At 40.5% G+C, this 23,388-nt stretch overlaps 1 pseudogene; it reads left to right on the forward strand.

Moving 5' to 3' along the window:
* LOC137501836 (prolactin-releasing peptide receptor-like) overlaps positions 1–23,388 on the forward strand; it is a 698,893-nt pseudogene that overhangs the window by 665,914 nt on the left and 9,591 nt on the right.

Raw genomic sequence — 23,388 nt, forward strand, 5'->3', positions numbered from 1 at the left:
TGAAGAACGTTTGTATTTATGTGTTTTTTACTAATTGATGTTCATTTAATTTTGGGTTGGCAATGTTTATCTTTTCTTTCCGCCAGTTTTGAATCCAGCCAATACCTAATATTTGTAATTAATTTCCAACCAATCCTGTATTTCTTCTTCGATTCTGAGGGCCACTTTTGAATTTGACCAATAATATTCTGTGGGTGTGTATTGATTATTCATGAAAGGTCTCGAACTTTTCCCGAGGGTTTATAAACTGCGGATTTTCACGCCTCTTGGCCATTTGATCAACATCTAACTAAGTGTGTGTGTGTGTCAAGCAGGAGGCGGGAGGCTCTTCTTTCCCAGTCAGCAGTTCTTCAGCAGGTAATGGCCGTCTAACATCTTTATTTCTTGCTAGCTCCGCAGTTTAACCCGAGGGATAGGTCCGAAACATTAATATGTAACTAACTTCTCTAAAATGTAAGTTCGGCCGGCTAATGTGAAAATTTCATAAAATCTGTAACTGTAATTCGGGGATAGAGGGTGATTTACTCTCTCGAGCTCCCCTTCATATTGGTTTGAGGTGACTACGTTTTATAAATGTTTTTTTCTTCCTTTCCGTAATGTCTTAAATTATTCTTGTACGAGTCACCTCCATAGTTTGGGAATAGCCCCTGTTTCATCGGCCTAGTGCCCTTTGGGTTTTAAGTGTTCATATCTAGGAGGGCAAGCATTCGCCTCCTTTCATTTGTGTTTCGGCCCGTTTACTTAACCTGTTGTTTTCCGCTACGGCCCAATAGTTTGGGTACTAGATACCTCTGTTTCAAATTTTGTAAGTCGGGCCACGGAAGACCGAAAGGGTGTAAGATATTTTTGGTGTCACCTTGTATAGGCGTGGAAAACGGAGAGCACGTTAGCTCTTTTTCAAGTGTTGTAAAAGTGCCTCTAGGAGGCTTGATATTGTGAGTACGGAGCTAGTGCTCCATTGCATTGAGGGATTGCTGCCCTTGTCTAAATTTGTACCTTTGTAAATTTTGAGCTGTGTGCTCACGAATTGTGAAGCGAGGGGCTGGAAGCCCGGATTACTAAACAGTCACTAAATTTTGGATATTCTTGCCTTGTATAAACTTTGTCATGGTACCTGGAATGTCATTGTTATTTCATTAAGTGAAAGTTGTTAACATTTTGTTGTTGATTTTTGAAATTCCATAGAAATATAACCTTTGTTAAAGTTTTAAATCCATTCATGAATTTGTAGTTAGACCCGTTCACCCCGGCACCTTCTTTTACCTCTGCTGATCAACGGGTAGCCCCGTAACAAGTGGTAGCAGAGCGTGGTTGAATGGGTCTCAATTGAGCCCCTTTTGACGGCAAAACATTGGATTCGATTCGTACTCTAACAGTTTTCTCAGTCGCTGGAATTTTCTTTTCCTATTTTCTAAATTTGTAAACTTTTGTCATCATCCCGGCTACTTGCCTAAGGAGGAATTGATTTATGAATTAGCTATTAGAAATGTTCAATCTGGAGGCACGGTTGCGGCTGATACCACCAAGCTGTGCGGCTGATACCACCAAGCTGAAAGAGTCATTAGAGTTACCAATTTGTATCCCAACCTTGGGAGAGAAGGACATTGATGAGGCTCTCTCCACTATCACGGACAACACTACTGTAGTTACATTTTTGAAGTGAGTGATCCTTCTGCTAACCAGCTTAAAAGAGTGCAGGCTAGATTGTTTCATTTTTACCATAGAGTTAGCGATCTATTGTCTCTTAAACAAAGTTCAGGGTAAGGAGGCAAGTAATCTTGTTGAACACCTGTCCAATATGTCCAGAAGAGTTAGGCAATTGTTAACTGGGACTGCTACTCCCAAAACCGACCAAGCCACTGTTGTAAACATCGTAAGGGAAGAAGACCCATCCAAGAATATAGAAAGCGGAAAATCGGTAGCTACGCAACAATCTCCTGCCCTATTAGGAAATGAGTCTGATCGTCGTACCTCAATTCCACCTTTCTTTTTGAATAATGCAGTCTCCGGAGCTTCTCCACCTCCTCGGCCGTTACCCACTATGTCACCTGGGTTTAGTAGTTTGCCTCACCCTTTGGCTATGTTGCTTAGGGGAATTTCCAAGTTTTCTATCAATTCTACCAATGATGTAATTGCATTTTTAAGGTTTCTAGTTGAATTTCAAGATCACGCTCCAGTGTTTTCTCCCTCTCCTTCACAAATGCCTCAAATTATTTAGCCGTACTCCATAGGCGTCCTCTCGGACAAGATAGTTAGAGTAATTGCTGAACAATCGTCTATAGAAGACTTCCACGTCCATCTGCTAGCTAATTTCATTCCGGCTCGAGCCATGTCTTCCTTAATACAAAACTATTATTACAGAGTACAGCGACTGGATGAAAACGTGGCAGACTTCATCCAAGATATTAAGTTTTACACAAGGATATTTGCTCTTCATTTCCCTGAAGATCAAATTGTGCAGACCATTGTGGAAGGCATTTCCCCACACTATAGGTCATACTTGTGTTTTGCGTCGCGTCCGCAAACTTTTGCGGAGTTGGAGGCGATGGCTGCCTCAGCCGAAGGAGTTAGGTATGCCGACACCTTACGAGTCGCTAAAGAACCCCCTCCGTCTTCGAGTAACCATCGGCCTCCTCCGTGCCGAACTTTCACAACCCGCAAATATTATGCTTGTGGGTCGGTAGATCATCTCCGGAACAAGTGTCCTTTGATTAAATCCAATGGGACAAAGAATGGAGCAGGGTCATCACAAGGATGTTTCAAGTGTGGCTCATTTAATCACCTCGCCAAGAACTGTCCTAATGCCAATAGCACCCCCCTCCTGATCAACTTCTGGTGCAACATCCACCAACTCGAACGATCGAAAGTGACTAGTGGCATCGGCTGAGTCCGCCAATTCATCTTCACATGGCTCATCCCCGGTTAAAACCACCGAAAACTCAGAACAGGGTGGCAGTTCTTCAAACCCCGCATTTGAATGCCCCAAAGAATGTCTTAGGATTGCGGCGGAGACCCTCGCACTTGTACCTTTCCTCAAAATTGAGCTGAATAATGAACCCGTTACCGCTCTATTAGACTCAAGGAGTGTTTGTTCCATTATCTCGGCTGAGTGGTATTCAACATTAAAGTCTGTCTGTAAATTTCCCGACTATTGTTTGTGGCTGAGAACTTGTCTTGCCCAATTATATTAGGAGCAGACTTCATGTCTTCTACTGGTCTAGTGCTCGACATTCAGAGCAAATCGTGCACTTTCAAATTTGCCAAATATGATAACATTCCCTTGCTTAAATGTAATTCTGCGACATGTTCATCGGTTTTGCCTACCCAGGATGAGATGTTGTTAGACCTTAGACATCTACCTGAGGAGCGACAATCCCGGTCTTTCCGGGTGACCGAATATATTTGAGGCGTTTCATTTCACGTATGTGAGCAATGTCCTTTCTTTTACAGCATACTGTACATCAATGCCCCGCGATTCCTCTTCGACATAAATAAACATATATAGTTCCATTACTTAAGACACATTTGGTTATACATTCTGCTCATGGTTGCGTTATTGTCATAAGTATTTCGCGGATTTTATCAGTGGCCGAATATTTATGGGAGTGACTGTACCTCTTGGAGGACGCAGGAAAACTACCCTGGCTTGATAAAGCGAACTACAACCATCTAGACGACAAAGTCTCCTTCTTTAACAGCAAAGTAACGGAACTATTTGTCAAGCATTCCCCAAAGCGGCTGTCGAGCGTCGTGAATGAAATATAATTTCCCTCTATCAGGGGTAGTGTGTGTATAGTAATAGTTCATAAGTCTCTGTTTGTCGTCACGTCGTACTGTGGAGGAATTAGCAATAAATTACTCGTTAAGAGTCTCGAGAGGTACTGTAATTTCTTCTCTGTTATTGTTCTTTGAAAGTTCAAGGTTATTAATAGATTTCCACAATGTCCTCGCTGTTCTACCATCAGGCGTAATTAAACTTATCGTGTTGCAGTTTCGTATTTCGTATTTGTTTTGTTGTCTTATTTCGTAACATCCTATATTAATCAAAGTATTGTGCGGTAGGGTCATTTTTGTACTGCCTGCGAGCTCAGTCTCCTTGCTTCATTAGTTGTCTAATTTCGTCATTTAACCACGGGCAGGGTCCTTTGGATATTCTCGCTCGCTCTAGCCGCATCTTTTTATTTACCGCACTAATGTATGCTTTCTTCCTAGCTCTTCTTCCAATGAACTCATTCCTTCGCAGTGCTCTTCGCATGATTTCAGTACCCACTTTCTTTCCACACTCCTCTAAAACAGCTCCTGCTTGTTTCGGGGCACTAATTGAGAGATTACGTTTCACATTCTGAAGCAAAAAACACTACTATCGTTTTGTCAGCCTTATTTGTCTGCCTGTCTGGGGAACAGAACCAATTCTGTCTTCGTTTTTTGAATCGCCTTAATGTACCTCCGACTGTTGTTCTGCTTATGCTAAGCGTCTGCGATATCTTTCTAGCGAATTACCTCGAGCATGATGGAATATCACGAGCTGGCGTTCTTCAGACGTGGTATTATGTTGACTTGACCTTGAACTTGTTGACCTTGAACTTTCGAAGAACAATAACAGAGAAGAAATTACAGTACCTCTCGAGACTCTTGATACCAATCCGCAACAGTGCAGCAAATCACTTCGACACGACGTGTCTTGCGTCACAGCACTACTGAACTAAACGTTTCACTGTCAACGAACAGAGCTTAAACACAATGTATCAATGTAAGACGGTTTGTTCGTATGTGTCGGAATCATTTTTAGGGCAACATTCCGGCACTCGGGTTTCTTCTAAAATTTGTCTAAAATTAAATGATGTTTAACACAGGTCGTTAATCAGTAAATCTGTCCTTAGTTAGGTATCAACTGGTTGTCCCCATTTCTCTCTGTCCTTTGCTTGTCATTTGCTTGTAGCTTCTTCCTCTCTTCACATCAGTCAGAATTCCAAACTTTCTACTTCCTCTTCCTATTTTTCCTTCAACTTTCCCCTCCATGATTCTCTGTAGTAGACAATGTCTACGTAATATGTGACCAATCCAAGATGTTTTCCTCTTCTGTATCATCTTCATGAACATCCTCTTCTCTCCTACCTTGCTCAGCAACTCCTCATTTTTCACTCTATCGGTCCATTTCAATTTCTCCATTCTTTTACAAAACCATGTTTCAAAACTTTCTAAATATTTCACTCTATCGGTCCATTTCAATTTCTCCATTCTTTTACAAAACCATGTTTCAAAACTTTCTAAATATTGTTGTTCTTTCTGTCTAACTGTCCACATTTCAGAACCGTAAGGCACCACACTCCACACAGTACATTTGGCAAACCTCTTCCTAAGTTTGATCGATACGCTTCTAGCTGTCAGCAAACCTTCCGAAAGCCCTCTTTCCCATGGATATTCTGCGTCTCATTTCCTCTGCACAAGTTCCGCTGGAAGTTATCAATCTTTCAAATACAAGAATGATTGAACCTACCTCATGAAAATTTTGGCTGAGTAAAGCATCCTTCAAAAATATGCCTGTGTTGATAAACAATCTCATGATAAATAATCTCACTAACATTCTCGTACATAACGCACCACACCAACGTGTTTTAAAATATTTTAAATTAGGCCTTTTTTCATATGATCGTATTGACTACAAGGAAAAAGGTACAAAGAGAAATAAAGTACAGAATAACACCAGTGAAACCTGAACTTACGGTCTTCAAACTTCGCAGCCAACGCTCAACCGATTGAGCTAATGGGATATAGCTATTTCTTCTCTGTTCTGTTCTGTACGTATCTCTGATACAGGTTTGGCACTGCAACATCACAAAAGCCTTTGAAATAAAACGTGGTCGTGAAAATTAAATATTATTATTCAATTATTCTCTGAGTGTGTAGTATTTTCACTTCCATTTCTTCAACTACCTACTTTTTGTCTCATTGCAGACGTGATAGCTACCCTGACAGCCAGTATAGCCACCGCACTTCTGGCGAGCGATACAACAACTATGACCTCTACGAAGCTGAACTCGACGTTAACAAAGAGAAGAGGACCCAGAAGTATCTCATGAGTATGGTTATCATCTACGCTATCAGCTTGTGTCCTCTGATGGTACTCAGGTGAGTTAAGGTGTGAAATAATCTCACAATATTCAGGCATTTATAAAACCTCATGTGATAGTTACATTAGCCAAGCTCAGCGGTGCGGTTGGTTTATTGTACTTCCGTTCGCAGAGTACTTGATTTGATTTCTGACTTTAGAAAGTCTTTAAATGGGAATACTGCGTGCCACTGGATTATTATTATTATTATTATTATTATTATTATTATTATTATTATTATTATTATTATTATTATTATTATTATTCCAATTGAAATAAGAATATAGAGCAATACTACTACCAAGAGATAGGTAATCATAATAAAAACTGTATATAGTAAAAAAAATGTAATACTAAATTGTTCCCTTTTTATAAAATCCGATATCAGTATTGCCAACTCGTGAAAAATATATCTCAAGTATTATCCAAAACGTTTATTAGATCGCTGACTATCCGTGAGATTATATTTTAATATCTATCACAAATATTACTGCTAGGTAAAAAATTACGTATTTGATAAAATAAGAACGTAAAAGGTACATAGTTTTCAGCTAGTCGAAAAATATTAAGAGTTAAGTGAATAAAGTTATTCTGACAACCATAGTTACTCACTAGTATAAGATATATTCCATTCATTTTTGACTCTGTGCGGATCTTCAGCTTGTAACTATCATGTTCGCTTTTCGTTTTCTGAAAAAAGTAGGCCTATACAATTCGTGAATTTATCCATATACATTGAGTGACCAAACGTTGTAATGTTAATAACGAGTTGCCCCCCGCGAACCCTCAAAACGGCAGCGATACGGACAGACATCGACTCTACAATGTGCTGGAATCGTTCTGGAGAGATCTGGACCCATGCATCTTGCACTGCTTGTGTAGTTGGTGCGAGGTTCATGGAACGTACACCAGTATCGACAGCATCCCATAAATGTTCGACTGGATTACGTTCGGGTGATCTGGAGGGCCAATCCATGGTCATAACTTAACTGGAGTGCTCCTCCAACCACCTGTGTGCCACTACAGAGCGGTGACACGGCGCATTGTTCTGTTGAAACATGGCATCTCCATCAGGGTACTCTAGGGCCAGAAAGAGATGCAGATGGTCTGAAAGATTGTCCACATAACGTACACCTGTCAGCGCTCCCTGCAGCCGGAAAATTGGGCCAAAATGCGACCATGAGAACGCCGCCCAGACCAGAACCGAGGCACTTCCCGCCTGGACACAACCTTGTTGACACGCAGGATCCATAGCTTCAAGGGGCATACGCCACACTCTCACACGCCCATCAGCTCGATACAACTAGAACCGGGATTCATCGGACCATACCACACGCCGCCATGGTCCATTGCCAATGTTCGCGGGGGCATGCACTTCATTGAGCTCTGTGTCGTGATGTCATCAAAGGTACACGAGTTGGTCGTAGGTTGGTGAAGCCTATGCGGTGCAGTTGCATTCTTACAATCCTGGTAGAAATGGCTTGCTGATTCTCAACATTCAACTAGGCGGTTATCTGACTCACAGTAGCCCGTCGAACGCCCAGTATGGTTCTGCGAATGCGACGTGATGTCCGTTCGTTAAACACCTGTGGTCTTCCCGTGCGGCGGTTTACGCCGGTAGTAACATTCTCTCTGTGATATTGAAGATACAACTCTCGACATTGTTGACCTCGGAAACTAGAATTTGAGTGTTATCTCCACCGATGATCATAAGTTCAAAGTCATTTAACTCATTGCGTGTTTGCATCTTCACGACACTGGTGTCTGTGACATACTGCTCAGCTACACCCCAGCTACCCGCAACGCTCAGGGGTCATACGGGACACATTTTCTAATGGGACATCCCTTCCCGTGACTTTTGGCCACTCATTGTATAGTACCTAGGTTATTTATATGTATATATTTCCAATACGAGGTTTATCTTTGATGCCAATGAAGAAACTAAATATGTCCACCTACATTTCATGAAATATGCAATTGTATCTTGAACGTTGCCTTTGTTTCAGTTTTTATTTCATAAAATTCATTTTCCTTTATACATTTGTGATCGATCGACTCAATTAAGAAGAAAATATTGAAACACGTAGTGTTTTTCATGAACACACTGGGGTAATAGCACCGGTAGTTGACAGTATAAGAAACATTTTGTACAATTTCATCCACGTTAGCTTTAGTTCCTGTAACAGCACCTCCATTTTTGCTTCCTTCTATACTCGATTTTTTCTCCTAGGGCATCTCCATTTAAAAGCACACTACGTTTGCTAAGAAAGGAGAAATATAAAATTTCTCAGTGCTCTGATTTTAGTCAGTAGTTGGCTCTCTGACTTCTGAAATTTTCAGTGGTTGACAGGGTGATGTATCAATAGTTGACATGCAAATAATAACAATGCTTAACTGCAGATACCAGGTTTTCTTATTACCTACAGTGATTTATAAACATGCTTAGAGTTTAGTAAGTGGTACTGACGGGTTTTATAACATGACAAAGCATTTTAAACAAGCACGGTAATAGATTACTCAAAATGGTACATCAAGTGAACATGAAAATTGATATATTTTGTTAGTTTCTGAGCCATATATCAATAGGGAAGGTAACTTCTCAACAATACGATCCAGATCACGAATTACAGTCCTTTGCTCGGCTCTAGCATACACATTTCGCAGCCTATTCAAAGGTTTCAGGACAGCTGCATTGAAATGATCTTCATCCAGTACGTTCACTATCTCAAATAGATGCTTACAATGCCGTTTTGATTTCTACATCAAAGCTAAGAAAAACGCGCCTTCACTAATCTAATCACTCCTAAGACATGTTGGCTGAGAATTCACACTTTCATGCTTTTTATTTTCATTAACGTACGCAACCGTTAAAATGTCTGAGGTACCACTACACTCAGCATTTAATGACGTTTCGCTGACAGTTTTATGAACGTCTACGCTGTTCTGAGAGGATTCCATTACACATAGAGATTACACAGTTACTTCAGCAGCTTCAACGTCAATTGTTTCAGGGACTTTAATGTTCACAGAAGTTCCACAAATTTCTTCTTGAGCCGCTTCAATGGTGATCTCAGAATGTTTGACTACACTTTCGGATTCCAATGGTATAGCAGTACCTTCGGGCTCAATGATGTCAAGGATCTCATTACTCCTTGATGATTCAACAGCTATTTCTTGAATTTCTCCCATCACCGCTTTAGGCTGCTTACTTGCAATGGTTTCATAGTCTGAAATATCAGAATCAGAAAGGCCCAGGCTTACATCATCAAGACTTTCTTCTGATGGAATCCACTCTTCGTCAGAGTCAGAAGATTGATACCAATTTCCTTTCCTTCTGTATTGTGATCTTGGCTTGTGGCTTCTTAACCTGTTTTTTCTTTTCGAGCTCTTCTCTCTCTTGTCTTTTCCTCTGTCGCTCCAATGTTTTCTTCTTCATTTCCTCCAGTTCCTGCTTTTTCCTTGCCTTGTTCTCATGGTACTTCCTCCGTGTTTCAGATAATACAAAGCGCGGTACCTTCTTATTTCTTTTGGTTTTTTGAGGTTCTTCTGGCCGGAATAATACTTTCTTAGAAGGAGTTAGAATATTTGAAAAGATGGAAAATTAAGAACCAACTGGATTTGTAACAGATAACTGTTGGGTAGTGTCTGGCCCATTACTGTCCAAGGAAGAAAGAGCTGGCTCAGTGTTATCGGAGGAAGGATGAGTAGCATTTCCATGGGGTGTATTTTGTATCGCCATCTCACTGTTCAATGCAAAACTATCTTAAAGATCGTTTTCCTTGCCGAGGTTGGAATTCGCACTAGAATCGGCTTCATTTTCTAAATTTTGTTCACAAATATCACCCGAACAGAAGTTTCGGCCCAGTTTCTTCCAGATTTCATACAAGGATTTGTCTTCATTGTCTTTGGCCATTGTTGAGCTGGTTCGAAATAGCTGTAACTTTTCTGGCCCTATGAGGTTATCAGTTATAGACTGAGCAATTATCATATGTCGAAGATTATTGAGATTATGTTTGTTAGCTTGTGGTTTGGAAGAGCTGCCATCATAAGAGCTTTTTCTGTGCTCGAATGGCGCAAGTGGATTCCATGGTACTAGTCCACATTTTCTAAACCCGTTCACAAATATGGTAGCTCATCTAGGGCTTCTTTCAGTAGCGGAGCAAAATGCCACTTTTTCAAGACAGTGTTGTCAATAGATTTTTTAATCTCCAGTCATGAACTTTTACTTTCCACCTAACCTTCAGAGATTGGAAAACTGATACATCCATAGGTTGTATCAAGTGTGTAGCGTTATGGCACAAAGCTACCAGTAATATGTCATTTTCGTCGCAGAACCAGCTAGCGTGGAGTATCAAGTGAGATGCATGTCCATCTATGAACAGAACAACAGGTGGTGTGATCTTACATTTCACTAACCATGGGTGAAAGACATTTGCTAAATATTCATAGAATAGACCAGTATTCATCCATCCCGTTTTAGGTCTCCCAACACCCCAACCTTGAGGAATACTGGCCGACAAGTCAGCCGGAACTCTTTCGTACTTAAAAACAACTGATGGGGTAGATATCGCACCAACGGCATTGGCTGTTAATAAAACATCGGGGTTTACCTGGCTGTACACCTGTTTATCTCCATTTGCAGCAACTCTCCATGGCTAAATAGTTAGCGCGCTGGCCTTTGGTCACAGGGGTGCCGGGTTCGATTCCCGACAGGGTCAGGAATTTTAACCATAGTTGGTTAATTTCGCTGGCACGGGGGCTGGGTGTATGTGTCGTCTTCATCATCATTTCATCCTCATCACGAAGTGCAAGTAGCCTACGGACGTCAAATAGAAAGACCTGCATCTGGCGAGCCGAAATTGTCCTCGGACACTCCAGGCACTAAAAGCCACATGCCATTTCATTTATTTTCCTGAAGATGGGTGTACACATGAGTGTATCACTCACTTAAAACTTCTTGTGTGTCAAAGGCCCTTGACACAGCCAGATTTTTTTTGCGAAACTGACGAATATCGAGGGGATTCGTTTTAGGAAAGATTTTAACCAAGTCCTACCTGGACGTCTGTCTTTGAACAATGGACTTGTGCGATTCACACTTTAAACAATTTCTGAACACTGTCAGATACTTGATTCCTGGTGACTGGGAAGTCAGCTTTAGAAACATGTTTAATCCATGTTACCAAAACCGCTTCATCTTCAGTGGTTAAAACTGTAGAAGGCCCCATTTTACGGCCTACGGTGGTGTTGCCTCTTGCTCTGTAAAGCAAAGTTATACGAGGAACACCATGATGCCTAGTTGCAGTAGCGACGGGGATTCCTCTCCGTACATCAGTAAGTGCCCTCTCCATTTGTTCGTGCTCGTAATTCAGTAATTTTCTAGTTGGTGCCATCTTTATGCACCTGAATCGAGAGATGAAACAAAAATAATCTAGTGCTAGTAGTTGACAGCCACAGCATCAGTAGTTGACACCCGCTGTCAACTACTGGATATACTTATGCTATTAATGTGAATTTCTACCAGTTTAGAGAGGATATTTTTAGGAAGCCTGGTAAAACTAACAAAAATATTACTTGGATTAGTTGAACATATGAAATGAGCTAGTGGTTGACATGCCTGTGAAGTACTTAAAAATCTCTTGTATCCTGTTCTAGTAGTTGACACCCTATGTAACCTTAACGGAATCGTAAATTATAAAATAGAAAGCAAATAGAATGTATCTAAAATATCAATTAAGAAATTAATTGTTTGAAAGTAGCTCCATATCTCAAGATATATAAAACGAATATTCACCTGAAGTTCCTTAACAAAAGCGATAAGCGTCCCACATTGTTTGAAGTCTTACTGTGAATAACAACAAACATGGTGGCGTCAGGCCGCCAATTCCGCCAAGTAGAGTGAGGTTGCCGCTTATTTTTCGAGAGGAAAAATGAAAGTGTGAACGCGTTCGGAAACAAAGCAGTCATATAACAGTTATACTTTAGTATGTCATAATATGTGGCCAGGTGTCAACTACTTGTGCTTTTACCCTAAGCAAATGTACGATTACTGGCACAAAACAGAATTATTATGTTATTATAGAATTGTTGTAAATCATTCACAAGCCGGAGATGATGCTGAAAGGATTTCATAAACAAATGAAAAGCAATGTCAAATGTAATTCCTTTCCTACTTACTACTTTTGTTTACGGTGTCTACCACGAATGCTAACTGTCTACTAAAATGCAGTAATTTACCAAAGTATAATGAGAAATATCCATTTTTGGATAAATATTGGAGTAATTAAAGTAAATTGGTTCAAAATTCTCTCTTGGTATATAATTTCTTTTTGTTCCCTACGTCAGTATGGTCATGTACACTTTCTTTGAGATTCGATTAGATTACCTTGTGTTCATAACTCAGTATCGTCAATACAACACCAAATCCCCGAAAATACTTCTAAGTGTTTATTTGAACTACACTAAGGGTTATTTTTAGAGTTATTTCTCAGATAATGTTTAATATCATATGTTCAAATTTAATTTCGTTATTTTTTATAGAGTTCAGTTTTCTCCTTGGCAATCCAGAATGACTGAAAAGTCGCTGAGTTTATCAGTAAATATATATGCAAGTTGTTTAAGAGGAACATCATTGAAATCTTTGCAGATATTCAAATATGGAGCTAAACGAATTTGTTTGGATTTTTAAATCTTTCACGTTGAGGCCCGGTTTCTTCAACTCTATGTTAAATTTTGCTTAACAAATGTTAACCAACAATTATTATTAATTTAACACTTCGTTTAAAAGTCCCCTGTTTCACGAACATATTTCCAACATTTGTTACGAAACAATTGTTAAAGACAAATTAACACATTTCCGTGAGATTTCTGAACGCGTTTGGCAGTGAGCGTCCTTTGTTTCTTTACATAGAGCGCTCCTAGTGGCGTGTTGAAATAGTATTTTGTCACACAGACACATGGTTGACATTATTATAGGTTATGGTTAGCGGAGACCGCTAAGAAGTAAACATGTCAAGTAAGAGGCAACAACAGCGTTATTATGATGAATGCGAGACAAATGTTGTTATAGTTTTAATTTAAAATTATGCGAGTGTGCTTAAAAAAATGAAATAACGGACTGTTATATCACAACATTCTATATAGCCTATTATTGTAGGAGTGCAATCTAAGGTTCCTACATCACCGGGAAAATGCGATAATTGATATGTTTTGAATGATTTTCGAGCACTTTTATTGCGGGGAAAATAATGTAGTGCCTTGTTAATGCTGCAATGGCAGCAAGAATTCTTTGTAGAATTCTACACACTCTTTTCTTGCCCTCGTGAACATAGTCGCCTACAATTAGGCCTTTTTTCTTTTTTAAAAAATACTATTTGTTCGGGACGTCGACCTACGAAGATCTTTTGCCCCTACAATTAGGCCTACATGGAAAGTGTCTCGAGGTCAAATGTCATTACAAACCTCCGCTTCGGACGAATTGGAGGTGATATAACACTAAAGGCGAACAAATTTTACTTAAACATGTCAGGTCCGCAACCTAATAACTTCTGAAAAAATGATGAAACCCCGATTCCAATGCAAGGCGTATATATTTAGGAGTTGAGGCATAGTGGTCATCGTACTTGTCTGCGAGCGTCGTAGACGTGAGTTCGAGTCTCGTTTCAGGGAACGTTATTTAAAAATTGGAACAAAAATATTACGCAAATTGCAGTACCGGTACACTTTGTCTTCTACCTGAAATTAATATAGGTCTAAACGTTCTCACAGTTACTGCTGGATCTCTTCTTAATCTGTTTATTCTCCAGGGTCGGTTTTTCCCCCGAACTCAGCGAGGGATCCCACCTCTACCGCCTCAAGGGCAGTGTCCTGGAGCTTCAGACTTTGGGTCGGGGGATACAATTGGGGAGAATGCTCAGTACCCCCCAGGCGGCCTCACCTGCTAGGCTGAACAGGGGCCTTGTGGAGGGATGGAAAGAAGATTGGATGGGACAGGGAAGGAAGCGGCCGTGGCCTTAAGTTAGGTACCATCCCGGCATTTGCCTGGAGGAGAAGTGGGAACCCACGGAAAACCACTTCGAGGATGCCTGAGGTGGGAATCGAACCCTCCTCTACTCAGTTGACCTCCAGAGGCTGAATGGACCCCGTTCCAGCCCTCATAACACTTTTCAAATTTCGTGGCAGAGCCAGGAATCGAACCCGGACCTCCGGGGGTGGCAGCTAATCACGCTAACCACTACACCACAGAGGCGGACTATATTAATTTAAGGTAGGAAATAAAGTTCCACTGCAATTTGATCATTACTTTTATTCGCATTTTTTACCTTCACACTCCCTGAAATAATTAATTAAATTTGTATTTTTAAAAACGTAATCTAACGCGGCACTCGAACTCTCATCGTCGTGGTTCGTAGACAAGTACGATGACCACTCAGCCACTGCTACACTTGACTAGTGCGCAACTTTTCAAGTATATACGCGGTGCTTTACAATCGGGAATTCGTAATTTTTCGGAAATTATTAGGTTGCGGACCTTACAAGTTCAAGTTAAATGTGTTCGCATTTTATTGTTCTATCCCCTCCACGTGGTCCGAAGCTGATCCTGCCTCATGACATTTGTCCTCATTTATTTCGAAAAATACCAATTGACCCAAACCCTTCTACACGAGTTACTGTTGAGTATCCCCCAGCAGGTACATTCAGCTAGTTGAAATCGATTGGACGCAGGGTCTGACCCATCCTTGTAAAATCTATAAGCAACTGCTGCACTGGAGAGATTGGTAAATAGCAATCTGTTGGAAATTCCAACCTATATCGTCTAGTAGGTACCTTGTTCATTATGGCTTCGGTAATTAAAAATCTTGCTTCTGACAACTCTAAAAGGTCGTTATTTCCTAGTATGGGTCGTCCTTTGCCTTCTTCAGTTTATAAATAGTCCTTATACAGCAGTAAAGCTTCAAACTTACGTCGTCTACATGTCTCCATTTTGATATTTTAGCAACTGTTAAGTGGTTTAACACAGGGGTGCTGCTAGGTTAATTTAACACAAGATTTAACAATTGTTAGAGTTAACAATTCTTGATGAGACGACCATTTTGTTAAATTGTGTGTTAAGTCTCCTTAACAACAGTGTTAACACTTAACATTCGTTGAAGAAACCGGGCCTGAATGTTACCAAAACTCGCATCCATTTACTGACAGGTAAGCCAATTATAATGCCATGAACATAAAATATTTCAATAATTTCTTAGTCTTGATAGTAATCACCAACCGATTTACTCACCTTTATGTTGAAGTATTCGCAAGATCACATCGCAGCCATTTCATCAGGAATGAGATTTAAGGCGGCCAATCTAAGAAAGAAAATACAGCAATGAGACAAACATACAAAACAAGAAAAGTTTACTGGCATACTGTATGCATGTTTTGTTTTCAAAGTTTGTTTTTCTGGTAATATAAAACAATGATTTTATTCTGAGAAAGGTTAGTGTATTGATGTAATCTTCTGAATAATTAACATTTCACTTTTGCTTGTACGGTTCGAATGTTTCCCTAATACCATATATTTTACATAGATAAATATTTAGCGTTGTGTCCTTTGGTCGAAGGGGTCTCGGGTTCGATTCCCGGCCGGGGCGGGTATTTTAATCTGCATTCGTTCATTGCAGTGATTCGAGGGCTAGGTGTGTGTGTGCGTGTCCGTGCTGCTTTTAGCATTAGAATTCATCGTAGGCAGGGCCCCATTCTCATAGGCGCGCAGTTCGCCTATCAGGTGTCAACTCGAAAGACTCTGCGGAAGCCACAGGCCATTACTCTGCATGTTCTTCAAAGATTAAGTATATGAAAGTTGAAATTGGACTCAGTTCAATTTTTATCTGTCTGGTTGGTTGTTTGTTTTGTGAATACAGCTGAAATAAAGCGGAATAGAATTTTTTGAAACTCTGTATTTAAGTGCAAGGACATCCGCAAAGCGCACTAGACTGTATATTATTTGATTGGTAGATCCCGGAATACAAACTTACTGAAGCGAGTATCGAATAAACTGTAGCCTGCACAACGGCTATGTTATGAGATTTGTATAAACTTTAGGGGTACGGCCTATCAGGACCCCTTGAATTTATGTTACTCTCGTTATTTATGAAATATTGTTCGTTTGCATTCTAACCTATTGCTAGCTAAATCTCCAAGTTATATTGATTAGCAGGTGTTTTGTGTAGCAAAATTAAAGGATCAGAACAGGGAATATCAAATTTTGCCGAACTGTAGGTTATACATGTAGTGTAAATATAATTTTCGTTCTTTTTCATGTATTATGCACTGTTACCTTACGCATGTCCGGTACCATGAATAAGTAGTTAGCGTGCTAGCCTTTTGCCAGGTCCTGGGTTCGATTCCTGGCAGGATCGTGGATTTTAACCTTCATTGGTTAATTCCATTGGTTCGGGGACTGAGTGTGTATGCCGTTTCCAGCATTAGAACTCATCCCGTTCAGGGCCCCATCCTCATTGACGCGCAGGTCACCTATACGGTGTCTACTCGAAAGACGAGCACCAGGCCTCTTCGGATGCCACTCGCCATTACGTTTTTAAAAAATGCTATTTGTTTGGGGCGTTAACCTAGAAAGACGTTTTTGCCCCTATTTGCACCATATGTGAGGAACCTGCGTGTATTTTGTAAATGTAAAATGTTGAATGTGAGGAAATGAACGTTAAGGACGACACAAACACCCAGTCCCCAGGCCAGGGATATTAATCATTTACAATTAAAAACTCCTGACCCGGCCGGGAATCGAACCCGGGGCCGCCGAATGAAGCGTTGCCCCCTACACCGCGTGGCCATTACCTTACGAATAATAATATTATTAAATTTTTCCCAAACTTCCAAATATCTCCAGAAATATTCGTTCCATCAGAAACCAGTACATAACCGAAGTTTTAGAAACTACAATTTCCGATCATTTATACTTCATACACTTTACTGCACGAGCTATGATCATAACAGAGATATTCACGAATGTCGACTGCTAGTGCCAAGTTCATCAACGCTGAACATCGCTAACATGGGAATATTGTTCAATCGTCACGGTAACGTGTAAATAGTGATGACGGTCATTTTTACCGTGACAACGTTTATAAGGTACAAAGCCACGTGATCATTAGGCCATATTGATCATGAATGAAAGGAAGATAACCATCGAAATTAGAAGTAAAATGCGAAGTAACACATTAAGTCATGAAGGAAGTTACAATTTCGTGTAACTATTTCTAGCCGAGTGCAGCTCTTGTAAGGCAGACCCTCCCATGAGGGTGGACTGCATCTGCCATCTGTAGGTAACTGCGTATTATTGTGATGGAGGATAGTGTTATGTGTGGTATGTGAGTTGCACGGATGTTGCGGACAGCACAAACACCCAGCCCCGGGGCCATTGTAATTAACCAATGAAGGTTAAAATCCCCGACCCGTCCGGGAATCGAGCCCGGCACCCTCTGAAACGAAGGCCAGTACGCTGACCATTCAGCCAACGAGTCGAACATGAAGGAAGTTGGAAATGAAAGACTCCCTTGACCTCGGATGGCCTAATATCGCCAAGACGCAATACAATTAAATTTGGAGGCTTACAATGTCCCAAGCTTATAAAACTGATGAATAATAACAATATACTGTTGTTCCATCTACAATATGCACGCTCTCTCTCTTCGGCTGCAGCTCATCTCCGTGGCAGTACCACTGCAGTGGTATAAAGCAAACCCGTCAAACAGCTGCTTTATTTCTGTAAAAGGCAAAGTACATTAATGAATAAAAGATGGATGTCAGATGCATTTTATAATTTTTCCTTATTTTGACATGTCGTCTGTGAATTTGAACTGGAATGTGCCCTATTGGTCGTCAGTAAGAAACTTAGGATTTACGATGACTGAGACACTAAATTGGACCGAGAAAGTGACAGATATATGCCGTAAAATTATTCAGAAATCCCTGTTTCTTCTCAAATGCTACTCTAATATATTTTTAAAACGTCTTAAAATATAACTGATAGAAGTCCCAATATTACTTGCTCTAGACTACTGCGACACTGCGCTTACTAACATCTATCAGGACAGTAATAAAATGCTCAAAAGGAGTTTGAACACTTGTAGATTTATATTTTAATCTGCGATATAATTCTCACATGCCATCTCAATATAGGAAGTTGTTAAGGCTTAGTGTTCACAACCGTTGCAGTCTTCACATGCTGTTCCTTCTGCATAAACTCCGTTCTGCTCAGCCCGAAGGCCTGCGGATTTCGAGGTGCCGTGTTGTCGGCACGACGAGTCCTCTCGTCCGGTATATTCGGCTTTCCAGATCGGGGCTGCTAACTCACTGTTAGGTAGATCCTCAATTTTAATCACGTAGGCTGAATGGTCGTCTAACCAGCCCTAAGATCCAAGTAAACATCAATGACTTGGCCAGAAATTGAAGCTACCTCTACATCACGGGGCCGGCTGTCCCTTCTGCACAGAGTTCTAAATTTAGGTTTGCCGACTTGACTTCTTTCAAGTTTTAATTACATCTCCTCGTATATTAACCACGATACACGACCTGGTTTCTCTCTCTCTACAGCTACGTTACTCCAACATTCTCGTAAGAATTTTAAGATGGATTGCCGAAATCACTTGCTGAGTGCTTCCAACTTCCAACTGACTTGTATGATAACTGAAGTGTTCATGAGTGCATGGATGAACATATTTCCTAATAATTATAAATATTTTCTGTTTATAGGTTTACACTGCAACCTCTTCTTTTATTATTGCTATTTTATAACAGCTGTTAACTTCATTTACATTGCCATGTTGAACAATTTAAAAGTAAAAATTTTCCTATTATTACTATCATAGTCAGCAAATGAAGGAGTATTGGAAGAAGAATAAGAAGAAAGCAACAACTTTACTCAAGAGTAGATACGAGCCCCGTGGTCCTCACTAAGCCTAAACGACGACGACGACGAAGAAGGAGAAGACTATCACCAAATTTGCTATTAATAATCTATATAGTATAAAGGTCTATTATAAGCTTTGTTCAGTTCTTACGGTCTTTCTCTTGGCCCGATTTGAATCATTTTTATTTTATTCTCTCCGAAATCATCTGCCGGTGAATCATCAAGCATTGATAGGTCTATAAGTTCAGTAAACGTAACGTAATCCTTAAATAAAATAATTAAATCACCACTCCAATAATTGCAGATGAAAGCTTGCCCTAGCCCGCAATACATTATCTATTTAGCAGGTTGCACGCAGTTAAGGAGCAGTAGCTTTATGTAAAGATATCGGCGGAGCTAAATGATTAAAATTGACGGCAACTGTTTCAGTCAAACTTGGTACACATATTGCCGGCCCCGTGGTGTACGGGTAGCGTGCCTGCCTCTTACCCGGAGGCCCCGGGTTCGATTCCCGACCAGGTCAGGGATTTTTACCTAGACCTGAGGGCTGGTTCGAGGTCCACTCAGTCTAGAATTGAGGAGCTATCTGACGGTGAGATGGCGGCCCCGGTCTAGAAAGCCAAGAATAACGGCCGAGAGGATTCGTCGTGCTGACCACACGACACCTCGTAATCTGCAGGTCTTCGGGCTGAGCAGCGGTCGCTTGGTACGCCTAGGCCCTTCAAGGGCTGTAGTGCGATGGGGTTTGGTCTGGTACACACATTACCTACTGTCTGAAAAGTGGGGAGGAAGTGGCATATAAAAATAATCGAAACCACATATATTAGTGTTGAATCCACAGGTTACGCGGTCGCTGAGACGGATAGTCACACGCCGGATGGCATGTAAATCCAAGTTCAGCCACCATCGCCTTGGGAGATGAGAAAGGATTTTAAAAGAAAATGCCCAAAATGACCACGATTAGGTATGTACAGTTTGTGCGTATGTTCCAGCATAACTCTCAACCAAACTTGGTGTACATACGACTTAAGAAAAATAATGTGAGGCTAAGACACCCCTAGCACCCTTGCGGTTGGAGGTTGGGAAGGAGTGACATGTAAAAATCTTCGAAAACGACCAAAGTGTCGAATCCATACTTTTCGGGGTCGCTGCGATAAATATTGACAGTACGAATACCGTTTAAATCTCCAGAAGCATGGGGGAGGGGGTGAAAATGGGTAAAAAAGAAAATTCCAATATAACCGAGATTATGTATTATGTATGTACAGTATGTATCAGTTAGTTGTATTATCTATTTGAGGGGATCAACTACTTCCAAGGGCAAGTACAAACTTCCACGCGAAATGAAATATAATCTATAACTAAAAATTTAATTAAAAACACAATAACTCTAATAGTCGGCGAAATATCGATCAGCTTCATAATAAAGAAATTACAGAAATTCACTTGACACATAATTAACTGGTTATACAAGATATTCAAAAAGTACGCGTGCAGCGCATGGAGCAATTTCTAACCTACTTATAACGAATGCTGCGGAGCGGCATGGGTCCTCTAGTATATTATTTTATTTTTTCATGGTTTGTTGTAAGTCCGCCTCTGTGGTGTAGTGGTTAGCGTGATTAGCTGCCACCCCCGGAGGCCCGGGTTCGATTCCCGGCTCTGCCACGAAATTTGAAAAGTGGTACGAGGGCTGGAACGGGGTCCACTCAGCCTCGGGAGGTCAACTGAGTAGAGGTGGGTTCGATTCCCACCTCAGCCATCCTGGAAGTGGTTTTCCGTGGTTTCCCACTTCTCCTCCAGGCGAATGCCGGGATGGTACCTAACTTAAGGCCACGGCCGCTTCCTTCCCTCTTCCTTGCCTATCCCTTCCAATCTTCCCATCCCCCTGCAAGGCCCCTGTTCAGCATAGCAGGTGAGGCCGCCTGGGCGAGGTACTGGTCATACTCCCCAGTTGTATCCCCCGACCAAGAGTCTGAAGCTCCAGGACACTGCCCTTGAGGCGGTAGAGGTGGGATCCCTCGCTAAGTCCGAGGGAAAAACCGAACCTGGAGGGTAAACAGATGATGATGATGATGATGATGATGATGATGATGGTTTGTTGTAATTTTTCCTATTATTATTTTTATTAGGCTATATATTTCTATTAAATAATTTTATAATTTTAATGTAGTTGTTGAGTGTAAGAAGACTATTTCACTACGAATAAGGACGTTACCTATCGGTCTAAAAGCATCAGATGTCATGTTCACAATATTGTTCGGATTCAAGCGCACTATGTAAGATACCTGATCCTTTGTTGGGCATGGAAGAAAGGTAAATTTACTTGAAATTGCTTTCACTGTAGTTATTTTTCCTCAAAGCCAAACAAAATTCAGTTACACTTTCTGATTACTAACTCGATGGTTGCGAATGCGAATGTCCTGGGATTTGGAAACGTGAGTAAATAACTCACCCATTTTCGTCATAAAGAACCAGAGAGTATGCTTCACAATTTAATCATTCCTACCAATGTGATGAGAATCAGCAGAACATTTTAGCTGACGGAAAAACAAAGCGAGATTTAAAATGTAAGTTGCATGCTTGTTGTTTTTCTTTCTGCACGAAATAACTTATTGGATTATATTAAACACGAAAACTCAATACGTACAACGGTAAATGTTTCACATAGACCTAATGTATCTCACTTATAACTTTCCTTGTGTAAACATTTGGAGACTGCAGTGCATTAATCTTCCCGTAAATCACTTTGTCCCTAGTAGTAGTATAAAAGCTCACGAGAAACATTGAGAGAGTGTGTGTGTAAGACGGATAATGGAAACAGAAAAATATTATAACGAAATGGATAAGCGAAGTTCCTTGTAGTTGAATGACTCACCCTTGTCTGAATGTTAGACTACAAAGTTCCTTTGTAACGGGAAGGATATCAAGTTAACTTTGTAATATTGAATATCACATCCATTAGGCTATTTGTCACCAACCCCAAAAGTTATATAAATTGTCATCTCGAATAAACTAGTACAGTAGTATGGTCCACTGGTAACTGATAAATGTCCCTCACAGACGAAATACAGATTCAGATAGCATTTTCTTTCCAGCAAACGATTTACAACTTTATAACAATTGCCTTGTGCATCCAGAGGAAAGAAAAGGAACAGGGAAATAGGTATATTATTTTAATGGCAAAGTTAGGAACACTTGTCCCTGTCTTGCCATTAACCAGGTCCGACTTGTTGGCTGAATGATAGCGTACTGGCCTTCGGTTCAGAGGGTCCCGGGTTCGTTTCCCGGTCGAGTCGGAGATTTTAACCTTCTTTGTTTAATTCCAATGGCTCGAGGCTGGGTGTTTTTGCTGTCCCTAACATCCCTGCAACTCACACACCACACATAACACTATCTTCCACCAAAATAACACGCAGCTACCTACACATGGCAGATGCCGCCCATCTTCATCGGAGGGTCTGCCTTACAAGGGCTACATATAGCCACACGAAGTTTAAATTTATCATTAACCAGCAAAATACATGAGCAATTATACTGAATTTAACTCTCACTTTACAGTACTATCTACTATGTACCAACATATCACCTAATAAACAACACATAATATAGAAAATTAGTGCACACATTGCTTTCTAAATACAGTAATTCAGTTATATACTTACAGACATTAATAATAATACTAATAATAATACCGAGCCAGGTGGCCGAGCGGTTAGGACGGTGGAGTTGTTATCTTGCATTCGGGAAAATAAATAAATAAATAAATAAATAAATAAATAAATAAATAAATAAATAAATAAATAAATAAATAATGCTTAAGTATAGACTGTCACGCCTTTCAGAGTTCAGTCTGCAAGCCTCTGCGAATTTACCAACCGCCGCCACATTCCTCTATTTGTAACTATTTTTGTGGTCTCGTTTAGTTTTTTACCAGTTATAATTAAATCGTTAGAAACTGAGTTTAATCACCGTCATCTTGGTCTACCTCTACTTCTATTTCAATCCATAACAGAGCTCATTATTCCCCTAGGTAACCCATCCCCCTCCATTCGCCTCACACGATCCCACCACCGAAGCCGGTTTATGCGTACTGCTTCGTCCATCGAGTTCATTCCTAACCCTCTAGCTCCCCATTGCGAGTACCCTTCTGCTATTTACCCCACCTATTTGTACCAGCGATCATTCTCACTACTTTCATGTCTGTTACTTCTAACTTATGAATAAGATATCCTGAGTCCACCCAGATTTCACTTCCGTAAAGCAAAGTTGGTCTGAAAACAGACTGGTGTAAGGATACACTAGTTTCGTCCGTACGCTTCCTTCTTACAGAATACTGTTGATTGCAAATGAGAGCTCACTGCATTA

The sequence above is a fragment of the Anabrus simplex genome, chromosome 1 (assembly GCF_040414725.1).
Source record: "Anabrus simplex isolate iqAnaSimp1 chromosome 1, ASM4041472v1, whole genome shotgun sequence".
Lineage (NCBI taxonomy): Eukaryota > Metazoa > Arthropoda > Insecta > Orthoptera > Tettigoniidae > Anabrus > Anabrus simplex.